We start from the raw sequence: 22,618 nt of genomic DNA on the forward strand, positions 1-22,618 counted from the left end.
ACTTACCATGATAACTATCTCTAGGAATACGAGACTCGTTGCGTGCTAAGAACTTGTTCCAAGTAGTTGTTCTTGCCATCTACATTCCCTTCCCCTCTCTTGAATTTTGGTGTATACCAAAATTTCCCAGACTCCATTGATCAGTTAACCATTGTCAGTCCAGCGGAATGCTTCTTCTTATCTGGAGCCTTCTTCTTTGGGGATCTGTTCAAGACTCTGGGTGGATCTTGCACAATAGGACCAGCATTCTCTCTTTGAATAAGCCGATAGAATGCTTCTTGTTCCAATTGATCTTTCCAATCTGTCTTCATTTCAAATTTATAAGGGTGAGTTCATTCTAGGTCTTCGTATCAGGGTTGTAAAGGATTTGTTTTCCTCTAATTACTCAAGCTCTGGCTAGCTTATGGCAGTAAGAGGCTGTGCGTATCCATCCTTGAGGTAGAGGCTGATTTCACTTGATGCAAACTTCAAAGAGAATTTTAGCCATTTATGAGAAATGCGGTTCAGAGGATGCCTCTACTGTGAGTTGTAGTAGTTGATTGGTGATCTTGATCAATCTACAAATCTGAACTCACCACCACTAGCTCATTTTTAGTTGGAAGTTATGGAGAGCCCTAATCATATCATTAGCTTGGTCTTTCTTCAGATCCTTGTCCAAAACTTGATTCCAAGCTATCCACTCAGTGGTGGCTCCTTCATACCAATCTCTGAGCTCATCTACTATCTTGAGATAGCTTTGTTGGTGAGCTAGTTATGGATATATTGGATACATAATTGAAAAGAACCTGGGTAGTTCAATCTCGATAGCAAGTAGGGTGTATATCAATGCTAGATAATGGAGAAAAAATTCAACAAAGTTCATCTACTTGATTCTCTTGTTGCATCATTTTTCTAGTTATCCAAATTAGGTGGTAAAGGCTTTTAAAATTCATCTCCTACTCTCCCTAGATATTTTGGTTTTCATGGCTCCCTACTAGCAGTAGCATGACCTTCTAGAATTAAATGAATCTTATGATCTAAATTTTTCCTAGCACTCTATATCTGCACCAACATATATTTGATTTGCATTCTGATATCCTTCATGCATTTATTGGTCCGCTTATCTCCCAAGAACATTTCCAATTCCAAGCCAAGACTCTTCAATTTTAGTGTGGATAAATTTGTTAGATGAGGATTAACCATACTATCCTCCTTTGTGATGAACCATTAAGGTATTCTTTCCAACACTTGAACATAGATAGGATGAGGTGGTAGTTGAAAAAGTTGCTGTAATTATGGTAGCTGAGTGATTTCCAATCATTTATCATGCATCTAGCTCCCACAAATAACATTTGAAAGGGCTCTAAATCAGATTATGTTGTCTCATCGCAAAGAAATTCTTAGATTTGGATAGCTTTCTACCTTCTCAGTTTCTTGCTTAATGCGAGTAGTTTAATGGACCAATCCTGTTTGGAGTCTGAATCGGAGCTTGACTCCACTTGAAGATTTGTACCCTTGTCCTGATTCTTGGATTTATATACAATAATGGCTTGCTATGAAACCAACTCTTTGGAACCAGATGTCCTCTACTCTTTCGCGTGTGTTTGGGATTGCCCTTGTTATTGATGCTACTCAAACTGATTTTGATATGGCTATTGAGTCTTATAATCAGCTTGGTTAGTGTGGCTAGTGAAACCAGTGCCTTGAGTAGACTAGTTCCCCTAATCAGACTGATTTTGATCTGGCTATTGAGTATGGTAATCAAGTTGGTTAGTGTGGCTAGTGAAACCAGTGCCCTGAGTAGACTAGTTCTCCTTGTTACAGAGTTACAAGGTGGTTGATCCTCTTCATCATCATCGTCGTCATCATCTTGGTTAGCTCATGTATCCTCTCGTTGGTCTTGGTCCTCCTCTTATTTTTCTTTGTCATCCTCAATATCCTGATTTTCAATAAATTCTACCAGAACCTAATTGACCAGGGCTCCCGTGTATTTCTAAGACTTTTCCTCTAAATCAAATTTCATGGATTCAAGCAAATTTTGCAGGTCCTCCATTTTTAATACTAAGTTGCCAATAAGATCTGCGATATCTACCAAAGATTGATAGATATACTTTTTAGTTACTACTTGCTTGAGGGTGTGATGATTTTCCATCAATGATTTCAGAGCGGATTTCCTTTCTTGCAATTGACCCTAAACCTCTACTTTCTCTTCTTCAACAATCCATTTTTCTTCAAATAACCTTGGGTTTTTATTCTTCAGGGTTTGGAATCCTTCTACTGAGCAGCCATGACTTTGGCGTCGTTGTTGTGGCCAATGGATAGCTTGAGTAGTTTAGTTCTCAGTTCAACCATCTCCTACTTGGCTTTCTATAGCTCGATCTTGGTCTCTTAAAGTTCTATATGAAGAGGATTTATTGCCAAGTCAATAGTCTTTTGTTGGGCTTCTATCACTTCTCCCATAGCATTGACCATTGTGTTCCACCCTGACATCATGGTGGCAACACATCCATCGATTATGGCATCAGTGTCTGTTTGGGAGGTCTCATATGCAATGAGAGGCATGGGTTAAGACACATGTGACTTGTCTGGTTGTTGAACCATCATCCGCCTAGGTAGTGGCTTCTTGTGAAGGCATTGGAGTCAGTCCAATTGCTTTTGCAACTGGAGGCACCGATAGAGCTAGCTGGGACTTAGATATGTCTCTACCCCTTGTGTCCACTGGTGGGGCCTCCTATGCTTCATTGGTGTGATACTCTACAATGTCTGGTGGAGTCTAATCCGAGTCAATGGCCTTGTCTATTGATGCCACTAATCCTTTAGTTTGTTCAACTGGCTTGGCTAGTATGTTCTATTTCAGTTTTCAATTGTTAATAGAGCGGCTGTCTTTTGTTTCTTTTCAGGTGGCTTTGTGGTGCCACTAGTACTTGTTCCCATCGTCTCAACCCCTTTGCTTGTGTTTCTAGTTTCTCAATGCCAGTCTTGAAAATAGCCAAGTTAGCATCCTCATTTTGGTAGTGTCTTGTCTAATTTGTTGGCCGGCAAAATCCTGCTGCATGGTCATTTGACTGGTGCCAACCCTAGTGCCCGCTGCTTGGTCCCATACTTTGTTGGCATAAGGGTGTGTTGGGATACAAGTCACCCAATACAAGAATTGCCTTGCGTACCATGCCTTGAACACATGCTAGCAGTTTATTGGATCAAATTGTTGTGCAAAGAGGAAGCTAATTTGATTTTTGCCTTTGATTTTTGGCCAGTAAAATCCTGCTGCATAGTCATTTGACTAGTTCCAACCCAAGTGCCCACTACTTTGTCCCATACTTTGTTGGCATAAGGGTGTGTTGGGATACAAGTCACCCAGTACAAGAGCTACCTTGCGTACCATGCCTTGAACACGTTGGTTATGGGTCTTGACCTTAGCAGTTTGTTGAATCAAACTATTGTGCAAAGAGGTAGCTAAGCTGATTTTTGCCTTTGAATTCTTTAGTCTGTGTAGCAGCATACCAAACAATTTCTCAACAACTTAAGTGGGGTTGTTTTTTAGACAGATGGCCTCAACAATAAACTAGTATACATGCCCAAATTATTGAGCTACTACTGGGACTCATTGAGATCCTCATTTATCTTTCTTCGTGGCTTGTGCGCGTCTATCGCACGTGTCAATGCAAGCGACTTGCCGATACACTGTGTGCGAGCCACAAATGGCTCCAAGCACACAACTAGACTAATCTAGCAAGCTCAAGAGAGCAAGGGAGTGTCACTCACCACCCTACGGTTGCCTTCATGGAGGATTCCTCGCCGCGAAGAAGAAGGAGCTACCGCCGTGCTGCGCTCAACCGCCTCGTAGCTGTCGTGCCGTCGTCGCAATGATCAATCGCTCTCTCTCTCTCTCTCTCTCTCTCAAGCATACACACACACACACAAGGAGATGAAGAAGAAGAAGATGGAGATGGAGCAAGAGCACTCTTCAATTGCACAAATGAGAGAATGAGTGAATTTTAGGTTTAGTTGACTTTTATATAAGCTCGCTCCATTCACACTTGGGCTTCCATACTTAGCACACTAACCCTTGAATGTTTCAGTTAGAGTGCGCCTCTCATTGGCGATCACTCTTATCCTTTTCCTATTGGATCGACAAGCCCGGTACTTGAATCTACCAAATAAATAATATGACGTCCGTCGTAGGTGATAGGAATGTGCGTGAGGGTTAACATGCCCCCCTTCCTGATGTAGATTCCATCCTCGGAAGCTGTTGAGTTGAAGCTTGTTCATTGAGGTGGAAGAGCATTTGAGATGAATGTCCTTAGCCTTCTTCAGTCACTGCAAAATCAAACAACATTGGCACAGTTATTGCATTCTCATATACAATTAAAAAGCATATGTAGTTGTAGACATACACATTGATTGGTAACAAACATTTAAACCATTTGTCAGCAAATAGAAATTAAATTTTAATATAATCAAACGCATAAACACTTGTGAAGGTCAAAAACTAAACAAGTATGGGGTCGCTAATTTAACGGTCGAAAGTCACTAGAGATTGACTATTGATACCATGGGCAAGCTTCACAATTTTCTTTGGTCAATTAAGTTGTTTAATCGCAAGATTCAAGTATTTCATGTCCAAGGGCTGACTAGATGCTATACCTAGAAGACCTTGTAGTTAAGCTGCGATAAAAGGAATTGCTCATGAAATCATCGCCTGAGTTATTTCCTTTTCTTTGACCCCCTAAAGTCTTTTCACAGTGATTCAATTTTGATGTATGTGCTTATTTTGTATGCCTTGAGTTTTTTGCTTTTCAAGGAAAAGTGCCCACACTGGGAACCTCTAGAGCTCTAGTACCATAGGCGATACATGTGAGTGAAGTACCGAATCAAGCTGAGATTTCTCTTCCTGCTTAAGATTTTACATTGTGGCACTTTGATTTTTTTGTTTGTTTGTTCGTTTCCATCATTCCAATTTTGTAACTTTGGGGGGTCATATAACACTGTTACCCTCCCCAGGCTCATCACATTTGTAAACTCCCTTTATAATACTTAAGCTAAAGGTCAATAGGGACTAAGCCTGTAATGTAAACGGCCTATGAACTTTGAGAGTAGCGGAATTAGGAAATTAGGTGAAGCATTTTTGAGAGATTACTTTGTGAGCATAGCGGGTGAACTTAATTGATGGTAGCAACATAAACATGGTACTTAGTTAACTTGGCATGAACAATACTTTTGCAAGAGAGAGAGAGAGTTTAGAGAACATGACAATAGTTGAGGACCGGATTCATATGGAGCCGGCCCCCCCTCCAATAGACATTTATATTATAGTTTCTCCCATCAAGAGAGAATTGGTACAATACAATCTTCGTGTTCCTTATGACCTACGTGATGCAATGAAGATGGAAAGCTTCATGGATGACAAGCATAACATAAACTTGTAGTAAGCATTAACTATTCCAAGCCTCAGTCCCAAGGCCTCAAACACCTTCGAAGGTGGAGAGAGCTAGCGGGGAATGAGGGTAGGGAAGAGGAATAAGAAACATTCCATAGGAGAAAGAAATAGTTCCTCACTTATCATTGCTCTTCTTGCTAGCATACATAATAGCATAGTAATGGAGATGGAGAATATGGCAAGCTTAAGCATTGAAGCATGGCTCTTGGTTGGATTTGCATCCATAGCCAAGAGTGTTAATGTAGGCTTTCACTTCTCACAAACTTGGAGAAGGAGGTGGTGTTCCTCAACTTTCACCAAGCGAGAATGCCCTCCCAAATGAGTGTGTGTGTGGAGTATATCTCCCTAGCACCCCCCCTCCTTGCTTTGGGCGAGTGGTAGATTTTCCACATGCTTCAATCTCATTGGACCCCTCTCCCCCTAGCCAATCACATGCAGCATTGAAGCATGGCTCTTGGTTGGATTTGCATCCATAGCCAAGAGTGTTGATGTAGGCTTTCACTTCTCACAAACTTGGAGAAGGAGGTGGTGTTCCTCAACTTTCACCAAGCGAGAATGCCCTCCCAAATGAGTGTGTGTGTGGAGTATATCTCCCTAGCACCCCCCCTCCTTTCTTTGGGCGAGTGGTAGCTTTTCCACATGCTTCAATCTCATTGGACCCCTCTCCCCCTAGCCAATCACATGCAGCATGCAATCAAGTACATGGGTAGTCTTTTGACAAGTGTCCTCCTTACCCCTTAGAGAGAGAGAGAGCTTGAAAATATCTAGATATTTGTTGGACGGAAGTAGAAGTTCATTGGACCCCTCTTTAGCCCAACCAATAGCATTCAAGCAGACCATGTGGTTAAGTTTAGTGAGGGTCTGACATGTGTCCCATGTGCCCTTTTAGAAAAGGGGTGCCCCTTGGGTGAGTGGAAGGTTAGGTCAAAGATTCCCCTAACTTTGGGACTTTTATGGATAGGAAGCTTCTCAAGAAACTTCCTCATTAAGTGTGTAGGGTCTCTTTTTGACTCAAGCATCTTACCCCCCATGCATAGGAAGCTTCTGAAGAAACTTTCTCATTAAGTGTGTAGGGTCTCTTTTTGACTCAAGCATCTTACCCCCCATGCATATGAAGCTTCTCAAGCAACTTCCTCATTAAGTGTCTATGGGCTCTTTTTGACTCAAGCATCTTACCCCCCATGCATAGGAAGATTCTCAAGCAACTTCCTCATTATGTATGATAAGTACCTCAAGTACCTTAGTCATCAAGCATGACAAGCACCTTAGGTGGAGTTCCCACCTCAAGCTCAGCCCTAGCTTTTACCTAAGGTCAAAGGCAAGTTTAGGTTGGGTTCCCACCTCAAGCACAGCTCTAGCTTGCTTAAAGTCAAAGACAAGTTTAGGTCATGTTCCCACCTCAAGCTCAACCCTAGCTTGCTTAAGGTCAAAGGACTTTTAACACTAACCATTGGAGGTCTTTAATGAAGCTAACCCTAAGGTATTTTAAGCTCCATTAGTTAACCTTGCTCTTTGACAGACCATCTCATTTGGGCCCCTTTACCATTGCCCCGGTGTTGAGATAGATCCATAAGCACATGTCTATATTCTAACCCTTGTTCCTGTTTATTATCCCACATTAAATGATCAGTTTAATATGATTTTCCTCTTTAACAGACCATCTCTCACTTGGGCCCCTTTACCATTGGCCCCGTGTTGAGATAGATCCGTAAGTACATGTCTATATTCTAACCCTTGTTTCTGTTTATTATCCCACATTAAATGATTAGTTTAATATGAGAAAATCATTTGGGTTGGTTAGATATTAGATATTTAATGACATTACCTCTCTCTTGAAATCATAGTCGTCCTCGACTATGAGGTAAAAGAGATAAAGTCATAGTCATTAGTCAATTTGTCTCAGGGGGTAGAGGATCCCTTCTTACCCTACAACATCATTCCAAGATGGATGACTAATCCATTTGGTGCTTGGGAGATATAGCTGCCGCAAGCATGTCTGTTCTTTAGTCCATTTCATCTTCCCACGTAGAGTGACAAATTCTACATGGTGTTTGAGAGACGTTGTGAGCGGGATGGAAACACACAGAACGCCTCTATAATGACCCGACACACACTCTTGGGATGACACACACACACACACACACACACACACACACACACACACACACACACACACACACACACACACACACACACACACACTATGGGGCACCACTCGGCTTACACAACCCACTTGGCCGAGACAGGGAACACACCTATGGAGTGAGAGGAGATAGACTACCCATTTACCCACTCCACAGAGAGAGAGAGAGACACACAAACACACCCAAAAAACTCAGCGCAAAAGAGGAGAATTTCTGATATTTAGATACAATTGAGCTTGGGCCAACACCAATGGGGCAAATAGCTCACACAATATGGGTAAAATATGTCAGATACAATCACAAATTGGAGCAGAAGCTCCGCTCATAGGAGGAACTTACACAACCAAAACAACAAAAAACCAGTGAGGAATTTGGAAAAATGCATAGCTCCATCGCGTCCGGAACGGCCCAAAACCCTAGGCTACAATGTCAAGGTGCTCAAATCCGACCTCGGATGAGCAATTTATGGCCAAAACAGGCTCCAAAAATAGCAAAAACACAGTTGCGGTTGTTCCTCCTCTTCCCTCCACGTTTTTTTTGGTCTTCTCTCAGGTTTTTTAGTTCCCACACTTGGATTTATTACTTGGGCACCCTTGGCCTTTTAGTTGACTTCAAACGAACCCCGAACATGCCAAAAACTGGCCTCGCAGTGCATAGTTGTCACCTTTTTGCATCCATCCGCACACTTGGCACTCAACTTTTTCCAATAATGCATCCCGCAACCATGTGAAGTGGCCCCAAAAGATGGTCCTCATGATGACCTTTTTGCATAATTATCACAAAAAAAGACCCACGTTGTGTCCGTACTTATCCACGTGCAAGTATTGACCCCATTCGACCACTCTTGGCGCCACTAGATGCCATCTGACGCACCTGCTTACCTCATGTCGTCGACCTGTAGATAGCTTCCTCGAGAAGTTTTACGCGCTATGAACTCCTCATTATTATAGAAAAAACACACTGATACTGGTGATAGTGAAAATCGATGCACTATGTACATGCTGTCCTACCTGTACACATGTGGGCCCCACGTAACCACCTGGCTCTGGAAAATGGGCAATCCTTTATTTTATGCATCATGCATGTGTATGTACATATGTGCAATCCCTTGATCCAAAAAACTCCTGACATAATTTGCCCATCCCCTAGCCTGTTAGATCATTGATGATCAGTGCAACAAAAAGAGATATGAGACTCGCCACGTCACAAGTCTCTTCGTCCCTCACATACATTACTTTCTCCACAGACAGGTCATCTTACTCCACCATCATTAAAATGGCATGATATAATTTAAGACGCAATCCATTTACCCTTGACTTATGTAGAATCCCATCCAGGTTAGCCCCATTCGAAAAACACTCCACTACCTTGAAAGGGCCTTTCCACTTAATCTGAAACTTCTTTTGGAAGGTGTTGTCTAGCTTACTGTTGTAGCGCAAAACCAAGTCATGCCTCTTGATACCCTTACTTTTGACCTTTTCATTTATCTTTGCCAAAGCCTTATCTTGCATCTGCCCATAATGTTCCAATGCACTCATCCTATCCAGCTGAACCTCTTGTAACTGTAAGAGCCTCTCTATGAATGCATCACTAGACTGCCCAAGCAACTTTTCTAGCATCTTGACCGCAGGCAACTCTACTTCCACAAGCAATTGTGCTTCCTTTCCATATACCAAATGTAATGGAGTAAACCCTGTACCTGTCTTCACCGAAGTACGGTAAGCCCATAATGCACTAGGCAATTCCAAATCCCAATTCTTTCCTTGGTGCTCTGTCACTTTCGAAAGAATTTGCACCAACTCACCATTGAATCTTTCATTTAAGCCATTACAATGTGGGTAATAAGGAGTGGTATGTTGGTGCCTAATCTTCATCTTTGTGCATAAAAAGTCTAGCAGTTTAGCTCTAAATCATGGCCCCTTATCTGAAAGTAGCTCCAGTGGAACCCCAAACTTGCAACATATTTCATCATACACAAATTTTGCCACATCCTTTGCAGTAGTGATCTGTTTTACTGCTATAGCCTCTGCCCATCTAGAGAGATAGTCCACTGCAGTCAAAATATAGCTTTTGCCCTTGCTTGTGATAGGTAACGGGCCTATTGCATCAATCCCCCACTTTTCAAACACATCAAACGCCATAATGGTTTTTCATAACTCTGGCTTCAGCACTCTCTTCCCAAATGCTTGACACCTATTGCAAGACCTACCCCAATGGTGAACATCCTTGTGCAAACTAGGACATACATACCCCTCTTGCAAAATCTTATGCAAGGTAATCTTTAGAGGAAAATGTCCGCTACATGCACCTTCATGATTCTCTTCCAACACTCTGTAAAGCTCCTCCCACCAAGGTACACGTCTCAACATGAGACAACCCCTTTCATGTATAGGACATCACCAATCAATTTGTACTTGTATGCTCTACGCACAAAGCCATACTTCTTAGACTTCTGAATGTCTTTTGGAATGATTCCTGTTAGCAAAAAATCCTCTTCTTGAGCCAAACTTTCCCGGCCATGATAAAGAGGTAAAGTGGTCTTAACACAAATAGCTCCCCAATCATGCTTTGAGCTACTTCATGTGCCTCTCCATTTAGAGCACGTTCAATGTGTCTGATGCTCCATGCTTCGAACTTTTTTAACAGGCCTTTAATTCTGAAACACATTTCCTTCAAAAAGGTGTTCTTGCTCTTCCACAAATAACAAGGCATCACCTTTTATGCTCAACCTTCTAATCCCATGCTTCAAACAAATGTGTAATCCAGCTTCCAATGTAGAATATTCAGCCTCATTGTTACTATGCACATCCAACTTGAACCCTCTCTTGCATACTAGCTTCCCCTCTGGATCATAAAGTGCTATACCCCCAAAAGTTGCATCATGGCTCTTTCTGTATGAGCCATCAAAGAACAAAACATGTGCATTGCTGATCTGTGGCACTTCTTCAACTACCTTTCTCACCACCTCTTCCTTAACAAGGAGGGCCTTGTAAGTCAACAACTCAGCTAGGGTAGCCCTTGTACTGTCTTCTACTAGAAAAGAGAACTCAAAATCTTGCAGTTCAATTACCCATTTCTTAACCACATTTGACATGTTAGTGCCATTAATTAAATGTGGCAAAAAGGCATAACTCGTCAAGAAAACAAAAGGTCGTGGTAGCAAGTAATGACAAAATCGTCGACAAGCAAATATTACACTGGCCATCACTAGCTCTACTTCCAAGAATTTTCTCTTTGCTACCAGATTCACTCAACTTGCACAATACACTGGCCTCATATAATGGCTGCCCTTCCCCTTTTGCAATAGCATGGCTACAATGGCATCATCTGCTACTGATGGATTTACATAAAATACTTGCTCCCAATCAGGAGCCTCCATGGCTGACAACCCCCCTCCACCTCTTTCACCTCTCGAAACACTTCTTCACACTTGTCATCCCATTGCCATGGATCATGCTTTGCCACTTGTTGTAATGGATAAAGGAGTTGCAAAGACAATGGAATAAACCGCGCCATGTATTTCACATTGTGTATAAAGGTTGCCAATTGCTTTGTACTCGTAGGTGATGGAAGAAGAATAATAAACTTGACCTTTTTTGGATCAGCTTCAATACCATTTTCTGATACCATATGGCCCAATAAATTCACCCTTGGCTGTGCTATATGAAATTTCTTGGGATTTAGCTGTCCTCCACATTCATCATATCGAGCCAATACCATCTGCAACTTCTCATGGTGTTCATTCCTACTGCTGTAGACACAGAAGTTGTCCATAAAAGCTTTAACACAACTACCAATGAAAGGTTCCAATACCCAATTTTCTCTCTCTTGATAGAAAGATGGTCCATTTGACAACCCAAATGGCAATATCGTGTAGCAATAGTAGCCCGATGGCGTAATGAAAGTTGTCTTTGTTCGGTCTTTAAGAGCAATCTTCAATTGAAAATAGCCTGAAAAACCATCACACACACTGTATCTCTCATAACCTTCCATTGAATCCAAGATCTGATCAATGAATGGAAGAGGATATGGGTTCTTCTTAGTGGCTGCATTTAAGGGCTTAAAATCTACACAAATCCTCCACTTTCCGTCCTTCTTTGGGCTGACTACTACTGGACTCACCCGTTCTGTGGTCTCCACAGGGACTATGAACCCTGCCTTCAATAACTTGTCCACCTCTTCCCTCAAGGCTTCCATTTGCTCTTGACCCATCCTTCTTAGCCTTTGCCACATTGGCTTAGCACCTTCTTTCAGCTCTATATGCATCTCTTGTCCTTTGAACCCTCTGATCTCTTCATATGAAGTAATGAACAAATCAGGAAAACTAGCCAGCATGTGCAAATATATCTCCTTCTCCATAGCTGAGAAGTCTCCACTGATCATTTGTGTCATCAATTCCTGCTTCTTTGACAATTCAACCTTGGTTTGCATCAGCCCTTCAATCACTTCATAAGGCCCTTCACTTTCATCTTCAACCTCATTTGCAAATGCGACTAAACCAGACTCCTGGATTTCTTTGTCCATCAAAAGAAATGCAACATCACCATCCTCATCACTGCTGGTAGCACTATCACTGTCCTCATCAGACACTATGGAATAGTCTTCATCACTAGACTCATCCTCATCTTCATAAAGCTCCTCCAATCGTTTCCTTGTGTCCATATTATATAGCTTCTTGGCACCTCTCTTTCCATAGAGGCTAATTGTACCACGTCTCCAATCTTGAACAACTCCCACTGCACGCAACCATGGTCTACTGAGTATAATAGGATATGCTCCCAACCCCGCTGGCATCACATGAAAATCAACCACCGGATTTGTATCATACGCCTCCACTTCTAAGCTCTTTACAACACCCAAACATTTTACTTTCTGATGGTTTGCCAATCTGATCCGAAAGCCTGACACCCCAGTCACTGTAAGACCCATCTTCTCAACGCATGAGTGTGTTATGACACATATTTGGGCTCCACCATCCACATAGCCTTGTCCCATATATATTTTTTTGTGCCACACATCTACTATTGGGCAAATGTTTGGTAGCTCATCCATTGCCAACACCTTTACTGAACCTCTCTCTGGCTATTTCTCCATTGGGTTAACCATACTCTTCCACTGTCGCTTTACCTGAGGCACCATCTCTATAAGCTGGCCAAAAGTAACATCGTCTTTCCTACTTGCCAAATCCTCCTTCAAGTCATAGCTTAATTGCCGATCCCCTAGTGGAAAATCTGAAACATGAAACTTGCGACGAGCCCTTCTTTTCCTCTTGGCCTTCTCATCTTTGCCTTCATGGCTCTTTCCCTTCTTCTTACTAGGACCTGGGGCACTTCTTCCTTCCTTTTCCTCTGTGGTCCTCTTCCCAATAGACATTACTAATGTATCCTCTAGCTTTGATGCCTTCTCCAAGGTGACTACACTTATCACTTTTGTCTTTCCCTTTTCCTCCTTGGTTAATCCACTGGTTCCTTCTTCTCCCTTAATTTTGATGCCATAATCATTTGACCAAGTTAGGACCTGTCTTGGAAATGGATACATGTCTCCCCCCATCCTTGGTGGCTTATCACATTGCGTATTGATGTGGTCCAACTCTCCGCAATTATAACATGTGGGCGTCTGCCTCCATAACCTACCATTGCTTTGTCCAACACCATTCCTAGGTCTTTCTTCACCTCCTGGTTGATTTGCAAACCTCCCTCGACCTCGATTATTTCCCACTTGACCTAGCATGTTTAGGCTGAGATTATTCATTAAATCTACCACTTGCCTCATGTCTTGCCTTAGCCCATCATCTTGCACTGCTGTAGTGACCACTGCTGGCATAACCTGAGGAGTAACATGAACCACTGGTTCATGATGAACCCCTAGCATGCGACCTTGTAAAGAGTCCATAGGCTGAAATTCAGACCTCATGGACAAAGACTCTACTCCTAGCTGGCTCATTTTCCTTAGCTTCCACTCTTTGTTCCTTGCTACCTCTAGTGCATCTTCATATGTCCTAGGCTTCTTTAGCTCCATTCTCCAACGTATATTCTCCCAAAGACCAGCCAAGAACCTGTCCTTATTCATCATATCAGGTGGGGATACCTATGGTGCTAAGGCCTTGCACATCCTCTCCCATGCCAATGAAAACTTACGTATGTACGCATCTACTGGCTCACCTTCCTTTTGCACCAAACCCTGTACTTCTTACCACACTTTGTCAGGATCTTCTGTCTTCACAAACTCCACTTCTAATCCATGCCTTAGATTGTCCCAACTCAATCTTACAGATGGATCAGCCACACGCAACTCCTCTTCAAATGCTTTGGACCAAACTCGTGCATCACTCTTCAAACAAATCTGAAGAGACGTAACATCTGTGCCGGGTCATGAATCTGGTTGCTAATGCAGGCAACCTCCATCTTTTCCAAAAAGTCTTCCACATCTTCATCAATTCTTCCATGAAACTCCGGATAAGATAAAGCCATGGCTACCCAAGTTTCAATGCTTTGAGAACCCCTTCGAACACACGTGCAAGAACCCAAAACTTTTGACTGACTCAATCCTCAGAAACTTCAATGGAGCTCAACTTTAGATAAGGGAAAACACATGCACATCAAATGAGTTTTCATAGACAATCACCGGAATTACAACAGGCAAAGGACATTCCAGTATCTCTCTTAATCTTCTTGGCCCGAACATAAAGACTGCACTGCTGGAAAAAAATCTTCCTGGACACATGAACATTTATCTGGATTCTTTGTGTTAAATGAAAAGAAGTTAATTGAGGGCCATTTTGATCATCCATTAAAGCCAACCATGAAGCTCCCAAGAAGGCACACCTGACTCATCCTCTGATTTCGCCAGAATTTCAGCAGCATAACAGCATAAATGGCTTAAAAGACCAAAAAACCAGCCATCATAACTTGGAAAATTTTTGACAGAGTTTCCCTAGAAGTAGAGCAGTGAGAACCCAAAATATAAACTATATATGTATGCATAAACTGCCAACAATAGAACTCGAGCATCAAATAGGAATCACTAGTACATAGCCTATGGCGAGGTCACGAAAGGGTGCTCCAGCCACCTGTATCACCGAAAGGATCGCACATTTGAGAATCCCCCAACTTAATAAAACCTCAAGCTATCGACCCTCTCACGAAGGCTTATGCAAATCTCGTATAGTCAAGTCTCAGAAATGACTATCTTCCAGACCAAGTCTCAGAAATGACTGGGACTGCCAAATAAAACCAAGTATGGCTCCACAAAGGTGTACAATGGCAGTTTCCAGAAGTAACGTACAATACCAACAGACGATGCGCTCAAACAAACGCCAAATGATGCATACCTACGATAACTGCAAGTGACTCCACTGCTAGTATATCACTGTACTCCAGCTACCTGTACCTGTGTGAATCACGTGTACCTGTACCTATAACCTGTAACCTGTGATCTCTGATTTGCAGCCTGTAATCCAGAAGCTGAAGGTACTCGAAGAAGATCCTCCGTGGGGGCACCAAAACAATGTGAGCGGGATGGAAACACATAGAAAGCCTCTATAATGACCCGACACACACTCTTGGGATGATATATACACACACACACACACTATGGGGCACCACTCGGCTTACACAACCCACCTGGCCGAGACAGGGAACACACCTATGGAGTGAGAGGAGAGAGACTACCCATTCACCCACTCCACACAGAGAGACACACACACACACACCCAAAAAAATCAGCTCAAAAGAGGAGAATTTCTGATAATTAGATACAATTGAGCTTGGGTCAACACCAATGGGGCAAATAGCTCACACAAATGGGTAAAATATGCCAGATACAATCACAAATTGGAGCACAAGCTTCACTCATAGGGGGAACTTACATAGACAAAAAAACAGAAAAATAGTGAGGAATTTGGAAAAATGGACAGCTCCATCATGTCCAGAACGTCCCAAAACCCTAGGCTACAATGTCAAAGTGCACAAATCCGACCTCGGATGAGCAATTTATGGCCAAAATAGGCTCCGAAAATAGCAAAAACACAGTTGCGGCTACTCCTCCTCTTCACTCCACGTTTTTTCTAGTATTCTCTCAGGTTTTTTAGTTCCCACACTTAGCTTTATTACTTGGGCACCCTTGGCCTTTAAGTTGTCCTCAAACGGACCCCGAACATGCGAAAAACTGGCCTCGTAGTGCATAGTTGTCACCTTTTTGCATCCATCCGCACACATGGCACTCAACTTCTTCCAATAATGCATCCCGCAACCACGTGAAGTGGCCCCAAAAGATGGTCCTCATGATGACCTTTTTGCATAATTATCACAAAAAAACACCCACGTTGTGTCCGTACTTATCCACGTGCAAGTATTGACCCCATTCGACCTCCTGACGCCATTAGATGCCATCTGACGCACTTGCTTACCTCATGTCATCGACCCACGGATAGCTTCTTGGAGAAGTTTTACGTGCTACCAACTCCTCATTATTATGAAAAAAAAACACTGATACTGGTGATAGTGAAAATCGATGCACTATGTACATGCTGTCCTACCTGTACACATGTGGGCCCCACGTAACCACCTGGCTCTGGAAAATGGGCAATCCTTTATTTGATGCATCATGCATGTGTATGTACATATGCGCAATCCCTTGCTCCAAAAAACGCATGACAACGTCGTCATCCCAAACATGATTCTTAGTATGCATTTTACTTAAATCTGTGCACAATAAAGAGAGAATTAGACTTATAAGACAAAAGATTGATGGTTAAAAGAAACATGTACATTTGCTTACTCTAATGTAACTTTGTAAGCGTTGACAAGGTTCATACTATTCTTAAGCTGGATTCCTTGCATCCATCTAGCATCTTCAAAAGGATAATTTTTGAACTTAATAAGATACCATCGAATAATCTTACCATGTCGTAGTACCTTATCTTTATGCCGAAGGATAGCTTCGGGTTGTGGTACCTCTTCTTGATTTTTGATTTTGGGAGGGTCTTCAATAATTGGTTCATGTGAAGGCTCTCCTTTGTAGGGCTTGAGTAGGCTCACATGAAAAGCATTGTGTATGAGCCAATGGTTAGGCAACTTGAGTTTATAAGCCACCTCATTGATTGGCTTCAAAATTTGAAAAGGACCATAGTATCTTTTTGCTAGTTTAGCATAATACTTTTGATGGCCCGTAGGATTTTTGCCCGTCGTTTTCCTCAATCGAGCCTTAGAAAACTTAAGTAAGACCCAATCATTTTCTTTGAACGTTAAGGCCCTTCTGTGCTTGTCAGCAGCAGCTTTTTGCCTTAGTTGGGAGATGGATATAGCCTCCTTAATCTTTTGAAAGATGCTTGCAGGTCACGACTATACTCATCGGCAACGAAGATCTTCCCATGTACTTTAAGTAGAAAGGGACTTTTAGGTCTTCCCTCTATGATTCCAAAAGCTGCTTTTCCCGTAGAAGTATGGATAGTATTATTATACGCATACTCTACAAGAGGTAAGTACTTTTCCCATTGTGAGCGTTGATCTACTTCTGTAACATAGGTCTTTAGTAGATCAAGAATCGTAAGATTGGCTGTCTCACTTTGGCCATCCATTTGGATGATAGGCCAAAGAAATTCAATCTTGTACCTAGATTTCCGAAGAGACCTTTCCAAAAATTACCGGTCATTCTAGGATCTCTATCTGACACGATGGATGTTGGCAATCCATTGTGTTTGGAAATCTGTGATATGAAGAGAGTTGCCATTTCGTGTGACTTAATAGTCTTCTTTTTTGACAGGGATAAAGTGTGCTTGCTTGCTAAACCTGTCAACTATTGTCCATATTCCCGTATTCCCATGGATAGATTTTGGTAATTCAAAGATAAATTCCATGGATATACTCTCCCCTGATTGGAAATGGCTGGAGTAATCTAGGTTGCTTCCCTCTATCATACTTGGTTTTTTGGCATACTACACATTTTGAAACATACTCTTGTTTGTCCAATTTCATGGTAGGCCAATAAAAGTACGTCTCTACTCCTTGAAGTGTAGGTTGAATGCCTCTATGCCCCGCATAGGGAGGAGCATGGGATTCATACATGACTTTCTCACGAAGGGAGTGGGTAACACATAGCCTATTGCCATGGAGAATATAACCATCCTGCAAGGTGAATGGTTCCTCTTTCTTCCCCAAAGCAAGGGATGACATTATGTCCTTGAAGTCAGGGTCGGTAGCATACTCATCTATCATAGAAAATAGATAATTGTGAGTTGCTATTGACACAATGTTAACTTTTGGTCGTTGTGAAAGTGCATCAGCCACTTGATTGTGCTTACCAGCAATGTGGAAATTAAATTGTGAAAGAAAATTTTCCCACCTCATTTGTTTGTCAGAAAGCTTTGTTTGCGTCATGAAGTACTTGAGACTATGATGGTCTATTCGTAAGATGCATGGAGTCCCCAATAGATAGTGATTCCGTGCATTTAGGGCATGTAGAACAGCTAACAGCTCTTTCTCTTAAATGCCTAAGACCCGTTCATCCATGTTGAGCCTTCAGATCTCATATGCTATGGCATGCCCTTCTTGAAGCAAGACTGCTCTAAGGCAATCACCACAAGCATCACATTGGACCTCAAATGGCTTTGAGAGATCCGGAAGCATAAGGACTGGTTGGGAGATAAGCTTCTCTTTGAGCTTTTCAAAAGCACTTTGCTCCTTAGCAGTCCATGAATACTTAACATTTTTCTTTGTTAAGTCATGTAATGGTCCTGCTATTTGAGACAATTTTGCTATGAAGCGTCTACAATATGCACACATACCAATAAAGCTTCTTAGCTCATGTAGATTCCTTGGATTAGGCCATGCTTTTATTACCTCCAACTTTGATGGATCCATACAGATACCATCTCGAGAGATAATATGACCTAAGTATTGAATCTCTTGAAGGAAAAATTTGCTTTTATTTTGATTGAGAAAAAGCTTATTCTCCCTTAATGCTTGAAAAATAACTTGGAGATGTTGCTTGTGTTCCTCCAAAGAATTGGAGTAGATGATGATATCATCAAAGTACACTCCAGTAAATTTGCGGTAGGGTCTAAAACTTTTCTCCATTAATCGATTGAATGTAGCTGGTGCATTAATCAAGGCAAAAGGCATGACTAGATATTCATAAAGGCCAAACGTTGTACGAAACAGGGTCTTTAGGATATCTTCATTCACTATCCTTATTTGATGGTAGCCACTTTTAAGGTCAATCCTACTGAAGTAGGTAGAGCTTTGTAGCTTATCAAACAAATCTTCTACCTGAGGTACAGGAAATCTGTTTTTGATAGTGATATGGTTTAGTGCGCAATAGTCCACACACATGCGGTATGTACCATCTTTCTTTTGCACTAAAAGATCTGGAGAGCAAAAGGGAGAGGAGCTAGGCCTCACCATTCCTTTGTCTACCTATTCTTGTACTTGCCTCATGATCTCCTCTTGTTGAGCTTGTGAAACTCGATAGGGAGGTTTGTTAGGCGGTGAGGTTCCCGATAGGAGCTCAATTTGATGGTCATCATCCCCTCGTTTTGGAGGTAAGTCCATAGGGATATCATCTATGAACACATCTTGGAATCCTTTTAGAAAGTTAGACAAGTCTAACTCTTCTTGATTCCTACCATTCACCTTTAACACTAGGTTGGTAATGGGACACTTTTATGTCCTGTTAAGTGACCATTTTCCTTGAATTATGTCAACATTTTCAAAATGGATTTTGAGGTGCTATCTGTCTAGAAAGTTGTCTCATAAGCTGAAAAAAACTCGACATTTTTTTGGAATATCAATTCCATCTTTAACCTTGTCCTTGCACAACATTTCACAACCTAAAACTGTGTGAAAAAACGGGTCCTGTTTTTGGCTTTTTTCAACTTTTTGCAACTATACCACTCTAGAATTCATGTTTGTGAGGTCTATAATGCTAGAGAACTATCTTCAGTAGTCCTCAGCATGTCCTGATGCTTCTAGGGAGAAATAAATGTTAAAGTTGTAAGTTATGACCAAATTACAAAAATTGTCAAATCCTGTTTTTTAGCAAATTTTAGCTATTCTATGATTTTTTTTGGTGGCTTTCATGATATCCAAATGCAGTTTTGATTTTCTATGTCGCATATTGTAACATAAAGCTAATATTCCTTGAGTTTTGTGGCACCTAATACCCTATTTTTATAGTAGACAACAATGGTTGAGTTTTTCAATTATAGAAGAAAACGAAACATTCTAGTATATCAAGTATAGCTTTTTCAATATTGCTAGTTTCTTGTGACAACTACATGCATTTTGTAGGTAGTAAGCATATCTAGTCATAAGGATCAAATTTGGCTAGATATTGAATAGTTTCTATGGGATTCTACAACACATAATGTTGAACCCAGTTTTTTCATGTTTGTTGTATTTAGCACTTCATCTTTGTCCCCAAGATTCCCCTTGGTAAGAGATGTATTATTCTTTTGACATGGTCCATGGCTCCTTATGAACCTAAAGGACAATAGGGAACTAATAAAACATGCATTTATTATTTGTATTGAGCGTGGCTATAGAAACTTTGATGATAGGTTTGCAAAATGGTAAAAATTCAACTTTTTTGTACCTATTTCTTTTGGCAAAACAAAAAATAGTGAGTGAGAAGAAATCATATGTTCTGATCACCAACCCATTGAAGTTAACTAGGGAATTTATCTCAAGTCCTACATTATTTTTATGCAACAAAACGTAAGAAATGACTGTTTTGATGAAAATGTAGCGGTCCATCAACTTTGGAGGCTTGGTGTGACCAAAAGATGAGAAATTTTACAAGTTTCTTATTTTTTCCATGTGTAGTAGGCCTTGAACTATAACCTCATGAAAGGATTTTACAAAATGAGTGGATCTACTATGGTTTTGGAGGTTTTTTTCAAAACCCTGAAAGGACACTTTTATGTCCTGTTACGTTACCAACCTAGTGTTAATGAAACATTAGGACCTTTTAGGGATTCTTTGACAAAAATCATGTACGCAGAAACTAAGCTTTTTATTGATTTATCAAGGGCGAGAGGATTTACAAGTGGTATAGTACGACCAGACTCATTAGCATCTATATACATATTCTTTCCCCTGTAGGTGAAGTAGATTCTCCTTTCAGGGAACTTCATATTGGCAGCCATGCATTTGAACCATGGTATCCCTAGGATAGCATCCTCATGTTGGAGAGGAGAGATAAAGAAGTCTTCTTTGTCGACATAGCTTTGGACATGAAGCCTCAACTTCCCAATCAAGGGAGTAATGGAGGCTTGTTGTCCCTTGAAAGCGGCATCGGCAGTTACAACATCCCCCATCTCAAAAGCTTGAATGCCCAACTTGGTGGCCAACTCCATTGATATGAAGTTGAGAGTAGAACCAGGGTCAAACAAGATGAAAGCATCATGCTCCCTTACCTTTCCCCAAGCATAGGAGAGAGGTGATCCTTTGCAATGAGTATCCTCTTTTGGAGCTTCAATAGTGGAAGCTCTAGGGGTCTCATTGCGAGCATTTGTTTTGGGGCAAGAATGATAGCCATGTCCTTTGCTCCCCACACTTAAAACATTTGTGATCCTTGCGAAAAGTTTCAAGCTCTTTAGGAGAGAGTTTATTTTTACCTTTGTAAACTCCTTTCTCCTTGGACCAAGTGTTGTGGTTGTTGTTGGAATGGCTGTGGGAAAAGTTTTGGGCATTAATTTTTCCCTTTGCATCACTTTTGTGTTTATTTTCCATGGGTTTGACATTCCGTCTAACCCCTAGTTGGAAATTGATGCATGAAGCAACCATGGCATGGTGGATTACTTCGCTGATAGAGTTAGGCCATTGAGAGTTGACATACTCGGCCATCTCTTCAGGTAATCCCACACAAAATTGTTGTTTTTGCTCAGCAAAGTCTATCTTTTGAAATACAATAGCCTTGAGATGTAAATCCCAAAACTTGTCCACATATTTGTGGATAGACTCTGCCATTTGGTGAGCACTTTGTCCTTTGCATCGCTTGCAAGGGATTGCTTCATGATGGAAACTCATAGAGTTTTCCATGTCTTTGGGGCTTTGCCATTGCCATGAAGGCTAGCCCACCATTGACGAGCCGATTTTTGGAAGTGCATAGTTACATGGCATAGCTTGGAGGACTCCGTGAAGCCCTCGTCTCCAAAGGATGCATCAAATTGTTGGATGAAGGCCAATACTTTGTTGGTAGCACCAAAGGTGCCATCATAGGTGAGAAAAGTGATACTCTTTCCTCCCTCTTTGAACTTCTTGAGCTTTTGTGACCTTCACCATGGAGGGTAAGATTTGCAATGTCCTCCCCTCTTATATTCTCTAGTAGAATAGCCATAGCTTTCATCGGTAGAGGAGGAAGGTGAAGAAGGTGACGTCTTTCTTGCCCTTTTCTTCCTTGGTTTCTTTCTTCCCTTTTGGAGTGACGAGGAGAAGGACTATGGGTTAACCGTTTCCTCTTGGGAGGAGTTGGCGATCTTTTAGTCCGCCTTCTTTGTGGAGCCACATCTTTGGAGGAATTTAGGGATTCATTACTTTCTTGATCTTTGGATTCCTCCTCTCGTATGGTAGAGGGTCTTCTTTTGGGGGTCTCTTCAAGAGGCCTCGTAAGCTCTCTCTCCTCTTGGAGAGGAAAGGACATCCCCACCATTATCTTTCTTTCAACTTAGAGAAGGTTGCCCACACACCCCTGTGTCCAGCCCATAGACTCTTATGAAAATGTTGCCTTAGCTTTACTTGAGTCTCTTTTTTACATATAACCCTTTGTGGTGTAACACCTTTTGTTTAGGATGCTTTCACAAGTAACTATCCCTCAAAAAGTACTCATATGCTTTCTTGCATATCTTCCTAAATTCTTGTTTAAGCCAATCATCCTGTTTTGTTATAGTACTCAAGTAGCTTCCAATAAGAAGCCAATCACCTTCATAAAGCTCTTTCAAGAACAATTCAAGTGGATTAGTCATGCAGACATTGTCACCTTTGACATGAGAGATAGAATAGAACTTTGTGTCCACATCATCTCCCTCATCAGTCATTTGTGACTCATATTCATACCTTGC

The sequence above is a fragment of the Adiantum capillus-veneris genome, chromosome 23 (genome assembly GCF_014529385.1).
Source record: "Adiantum capillus-veneris isolate H3 chromosome 23, ASM1452938v2, whole genome shotgun sequence".
NCBI lineage: Eukaryota > Viridiplantae > Streptophyta > Polypodiopsida > Polypodiales > Pteridaceae > Adiantum > Adiantum capillus-veneris.